The sequence below is a fragment of the Pteropus medius genome, unplaced genomic scaffold (assembly GCF_902729225.1).
Source record: "Pteropus medius unplaced genomic scaffold, Ma_sr-lr_union100, whole genome shotgun sequence".
Classification (NCBI taxonomy): Eukaryota; Metazoa; Chordata; class Mammalia; order Chiroptera; family Pteropodidae; genus Pteropus; species Pteropus medius.
Genome location: NW_024342471.1, coordinates 22,985,116 through 22,991,650, shown reverse-complemented (window position 1 = coordinate 22,991,650; position 6,535 = coordinate 22,985,116). Strand labels below are relative to the sequence as shown.

Below are 6,535 nucleotides of genomic sequence, written 5' to 3'. Positions count from 1 at the left end.
GGATTTTATTTGTAAGTTTAATACTTTACTTCCAATTTTCTTTGACTTTTTCATTTTCCCTCAAATAAGAACATAGCTGGGTATCATATTCAAGGCTCAGTTGATCTAGGACAGTGTATCTACGACTGTGTCATTAACAATTGTGGTGGTGTATTAATAGTTGTCCCTTGGAAAATCGATTATATGTTTAAAGACATTTCAGAAAACTCATATTTTAGCATGCTCTTGGAGATCCACAAGGGACAGTGGTGTAGAGGAAGCTCTAAGCAATTCTGCACTTAAGAAGCTGCTTACATTTTGTGAAAAGCGTTATCTACATTACCTGACCATAGGGCTCCTTACGCATCTGTTCACATCATAAAAAATAATTCGTTTGAAGAATGCATTATTAGAAATGCTGACCTAGTCATTTCAACTTTAATTCTTTGGGGTACATTGGTGGCCTTCACTGGTTTCTTCGAGGTCTAATAATGCTTACTTAATGAAGCACATATTTTGGGTACCATTTCATGGTGTTTCAGGAAGATTTAAATTAGTGTAGGTAAAATGACTCATTTTTATGTAGAGGAGGTAGGTGTCTGATTAGGAGGAGTTGGTATTATGCTAGAAAAAGGTGAAAAAAGCAAGTGTGAGAAAGAGTTCATGAAGAGTTATGAATATCTGTGAGCAGTTCATTCATCGATTTGTTCATTCACGAATAATTACTGAGAACCTCCTAAGTCATGGGGTCCATGAGAAGACCTGATAATCTAAAGGAGATGTCTGACCTTAAGAGAGTCAAAATCAAGTGATATTGGGTCTACAGCCATGCCACCCTGAACAAGCCCGATCCCATCTGATCTTGGAAGCTAAGCAGGGTCAGGCCTGTTTAGTACTTGGATGGGAGACCACCTAGGAAGACCAGGTACTGTAGACGTAAAAAAAAAAGAAAAATAGAGATTATAAAATGACAAGGTCCTTGCAATCTGTGAGGTCAACCAAGGGTTGCCTTGCCTAAAAAAAAAAAATCAAGTGATATTGGGAGACAGGCAAGAGATGATTTCAATAGAGTGATACATGCTATGGTAGATGTAGGTACTATTGCTATAAAAACACAGAAAAAGGAACCAATCTGAGGAAGGCTTCATGGAGAAGATGTTTGAACTGGCTTTAACAGTCACGGTTGAATAAAGTAAGTCCGTCTTGTCATCGGAAGGCTAAAATGAGTATGGAAAAAAAAAGTAAGAAGATATGCTGTTTCATAAAATGTGAATGGTGCCTGAAGTTCAGATTTTGGCTAATGGCACTTTGGCTGCAACTATCAGAAGCCCCAGCCCAAACCAGCTTAAACAATAAAGAAATGGTTTTTCTCACATAATAGCATCTTTGGAGGTTTTCAGAGTCATTAACTAATTTCTCATCATTGTTCCATTTTCCACCTTCTATTTTCAATTTACGCTCACGCCGGTCAGCGAAACGGCTGCAGACATCTCAGGCAAGACTCACAATGTCTGGGAGAGAAGAGATCCTCCTTTCCCCTCTGATTCCTTCTGGGGAACAAGGAAAACCATTTTAGAAGTCTCTCTCGAGATGCCACTTCATGTCTCAATGACCACACGTAAGTCCCACTCCAACTCCGAAGTCGGTCTCTGATCCCAGTGGAGTTCACCTGGGGTCTGAGCAGTTTTACCCGCCGCCGACTCCCTCCCCAAAGCAGCGGGCTGCACAGAGGAGAGGCGGACACCTGAACAAAACCAGGCTCCTATCAGGACGGGAGAAGAAGTGGGAGGGGCTTAGGAGGCAATCTACAATGACTCCTCTGGAAGGTCTGGAGAAGAGGACATTGCTATCTGCAAGATGCTTTATCAGGGCAGATGATATTGTCTTTACCCCAATCTCCAGAACTGAGATGAACATCCTGGCAAAGATGGCGGCTTAGGGTGTCTCTGCGTGCTCTTGTCTATATTTCAATCCAAAAGACTGTGATGGGGTAATGGTAATCACTGTGCTTTAAGATATCTCCCCCACTAGCATACTACGGGATATTTAGGAGCTACTCAAATTGTCCCCACCATGGAGACTTTATTTTCTACTAGCATTTAACACAAACATGGGCTCTAACATCACTCAGGGTCAAGGTCTCACACGGTGCAGTGTGAAGTTAGGTTTGTAGAAAAATGATCAGAAAATGATGATAATGATTCGATAGTAATTGTCATTTTAGCTAAATGACAAATCTCAAAGGCTGATGAACTAATTCAAATAAATAGAGTTTCAGCATCTTCATTGTAGGGAGAGAGAAAAAAGCCCACATGCATCAATCTCTTAGCTTTTGTATTGACTAACATTAATTGCTTAAAACTCTAATGCCAGCAATATCTTACTGAATTATGGTTTATGAAAGCTATTGACATATGTGGAGATGCAATAAGGAGTCCTTTTTAGGCACGACTACAGTAGATTGCTGTAGGGATTATCTAATTATTGAGTAAGCGCTAGTGATGAACTCTAGCAATAAAAACACCGGATGTTCACCAGGGGCCGTGAGACAGAAGTAATGACTGGGTCTGATGGCATAAATTGGCTTTTCTTCTTCTCCCTTAAACAGAAACGCTCACTAGTTTTCTTTCAGAAGCAAAGAATGAATCAGGCAGATAACTGTTATCCCACTCTGCACCCCAACTTTTCTTATTTTAATTAAAAGTCCTTTGAATTTCTGATCGAATTCTTATTGTTTTCCTTTCCTTACTTTCTAAAGGATTCTCTCTTAGGCATCCAGCAATAGAAATGACAAACAAACAAACAAACAAACAAACAAAAAGACCCAACCAACCAACCAAACAAAACTCTCGATTTAAAAGCACAATGTGTTTAATCTTTTTTTTTTTTTTTTTTTTGCATTCGTAGCTTCTATTTTTTGATCACTAACTAGGTGCCGGGACCTTCATGATTATGTATCATCAAGACCTGGTAAATCTGGAGTATCACAAATTCCCCGTGATAAATTCCCACTGTGGGACTACTTGGTATGGCTTTTGTCTTTCTAACTGTTTCCTGGCTGATCTAATGAGGTCTTTTTTAATTTCTTCCACCTTTCTGCTAAAGAAACACACTTAGAAAGGGAAAATAAAGCTAATGGTTAGAGACCGTAATTTAAACTGAGATCTGCTTCTGTGAGACACTCTCGGTTGGTAAGTAAGCTGATGTCTACCTAAATTTGCTTACCTATTTTGGCCTTAATTAGTTCTAATTTAATTTTGTCATCTGCTACCTAAAGATCCTAATACTAGACTATGTCATAGTATTGTCTTTATTCATCTGACAAGTATTTGTGGGGCCTACTATGTGCCAAGCAGTTATAGGCATTGAGAACAGAGAAGAAAAATAAAATCAGGTGTTTGCTTCAGGAAGCTCACATCCTAGAGAGCAAGACAGACAAATATGTAAGTTGTAGAGGTTCATACAGTGATATGTTCCATTAAGAAGAACCAGTGAGCGTCAGAGGCCAGGGAAGAAGGCAGGGGGTTCTCTGAGGATCTTTAGAGAAAGCCTGTCACAAGGGAGGGTGTTTCAGAGGCAGATGCAGAAAAATGGAAGAGACTGGTGGTCGGCCGGGGCCTGCTGAAGGGGAGGAGGCGAGACGTGACTGCCTCACGGGCGCGGGTTTCCTTTTGAGATGAGGCGGTGGTTACGCAGCATTGTGACTGCACTGGACTAAATGTCCCCAAACCGTTCACTCTAAAATGGTTAATTTTACGCTACATGAATTTCATCTCAATAAAATTTACACAGAAGAGAAAGGGAGGATGCTAAAGCAGAGACCTGAAGGATGAGAAGCTGAGCCAGGTAAAGGGTGGGGATGACCATCGTGGATTCAGGTCACTGGATAGAGTGGCAGGTGGGCTAGCTAGCACAGCCATGTGGCTGCTGAAGGCCACAAGGGAATCGATGGAAGACATGAAGATGCAGGTCTGAGGCCACTGTCTCTGCTGAATGACGGGGAGTGGTCTGTTTCAGGAGATGGGGACAAGGACCAGTATTAGGTGGCATCATTATTAGATGGCCTGTACTTCAAAGAGAAAGGGGGAGAAATGGTTCCAAGGGGCCCTGAAGACCAGAAGGACACCTGCCTCACTCACATGCCCGATGGGCACGGGGTGCACAGGGAAATTCGTGTTTACTTACAGCCGAGCTTTGGTTCGGAGAAGAGGCGAAGAAGAAGGGTTTTTCTGATGACAGATCATGCATTTCTGAGGCCCCATTGTGGGGTTTGGAAGTTGTAGACTGGGCTGGATAGAGGATAATATGAAAGCTGTCTGGGGATGCTTGGGCTTCTGTTAGTAACTGGTTTGAAAAGGGATATATAATATAAGTCATGTGTGGTTGGGTGAGTGACAGCTGCAGGGACAAAGACAAATGTTCCTAAAATGTTGCTCTGAGTAAATAAGCAACTTTCAACTAAAACATGGTAGAAATCTTCAGCAGTTCTTAAAGCGTGCCGTCCAGTACTAGTTGACGATAAACCTCGTGAAGAGTTTTAAGAAACAACATTTTGGTGAACTGATTCATTTGGAAAAGGATAAATTGATTTCTGGCAAATGGGCCCTCAGTGAATCGATGTTTGATACGCTGAGCTGCTTCTTGCTGTTGCATCCCGCAGAGGAGAGATGGGGTTACCTGAGACATTCCTTAGCTGCCACCCCCCTTCCTTCCTCTCCACTTTGAAAATCTGGGAGAAGGCCTCCGATTGGCTCATCTGGGGCACAGGCCGTCTCTGTGGCCACAGGTGGGTTTTAGGCTAAGTGGCCACTGCGAGATCTTGAGCATGAGGGGAGAGGAAGTTCTCTGGGAACGAGGGGGTGGGGGTGAGAGACGCTGGACAAACAGAGCAACATTCCTCTCCAGTTATGTTCCTAGGTTATTGTTACCCAATTTGGCCCCAGAGAAGGGGACATTTATGACAGCGTCAAAATGGCAAGACCCTCCGAATCAGAGATCGCTTTGCTATAAAAACTCCTAGTCTCTGGACTTCGCTTTTCTGGTGTTTTTCTGTCTTAGATCACATCTGCTCAGCTCCCACTCGTACATGATCAATTTGTGTGCTCATAATCTCTCCTGAAGTTCACACAAATTCATTTGACGAATTCACCCACATGACCCAGTGGCCAAAATTACTTAGGCGTCGGTCCCGTGGTCGCCCGCAGCTGGTGAGCCTGAATTCTGACCCCCTGGCGTAGAGTCGCAAGGGGAGCTTGGGTGCTGGAAACTGGGGGTTATTAGCTGGGGTTCCCTGTCCGCACAGCACCTGAGGGAGTTTTAAAACACAGAAAACCTCCCCGACCCCAGAACTCTGTTGTTCAATTTGTTCCTTTCCTCGGTGCAATTAATTTTCCCTGTTGTCTGAGCCCGCTGTTAAGAGAGTAGATGTCTCGATCATGTTTTAAATGAGAAGAAATTGATGTTGTTTACTTTCCTAATACGATTTAATATGTGAGTGGTCGAGTTCAGACCAAGTTCCGGGCGTTCTAGCTTCTCGTGAAGTACACTTTGCCCTTCATCCCACCTAAAAGACGTGTAGAAATAGAGGTTTCTCATATTTATCTAGCCTTGAGCATTGCTCAGACGATAGGTACTAATTTAAGATCTCTGATACCATGTCTTCAAGTGTGATTCAGATAAAAAATGCTTTCCAAGTCGGCTGGATAAACCCGCGATTACACCGAAAGCAATTGTTAGCTTTGGTGCGGGCTGTTTTCACTTCTTAAAACAATTCTTGTCAAGGAGGGCTAGCCACAGTATCAAACAGCAGTGTATAGAGGCGTGGAAAAAAAATCCTCCTTTTTAAGTGAGTGAAATAAATCATTGCTCACTAACAGTGATATGTAATAAGATTAATTTGAATCGCTGCCTCCTGTGGCGACATTTTACAATAGTCAGTGTTTATCTTTTGAAGGTTTCCCAAACATGTAGACGAGATGGATTAGACTGAATTAGTTTCACAGGCAGAAACGTAAAAATGGAAATATAAATTGGGGTCTAATGACCACGGTTTGAATACCTTCACGTTCGATTCTCTGAAGACAACCAAAATAAATATTTTCCGTGTCAGACGGGGCTTGACTCTAATTCCTGATGATTGTTTTTGAAGGCAAGGGGGTTGAGTCATTATATATGGCTTGTGTCAAGTCACGACATCACAGCGAAATGGTGAAATAATTTCCCTCATATTTGACATGGTTTAAAAGAGGAGGTTTAAAAATTTATGCCACAATGATAATCTATGCTCTTGAAGTTGAAGAACAGTAAACTTCCATAAGCGTCTTTTACCGTTTTCATTTTCAGCAGGTATTAGCATCATGCCTGGCATAGGAAAGAGTTTTATATCTCGAAGATCAGTTAGCACACATTATTATCCTGGTTCAACATTACGGTGGAGAGCTAGACTCCTCCCATGACATCGGGCCCTGGACACACATTGATCACCTTGCCTGGCAGTGTTCCTCAGTTTCCCTTTTTCAAACAACACCCATATTTTTCTCTGGACTTTATTCTTTCT

At 42.2% G+C, this 6,535-nt stretch overlaps 1 pseudogene; it reads left to right on the top strand.

Moving 5' to 3' along the window:
* Positions 1-797: 797 nt before the first annotated feature.
* LOC120604278 (uncharacterized) lies at positions 798-916 on the top strand (annotated as a pseudogene).
* Positions 917-6,535: the final 5,619 nt, after the last annotated feature.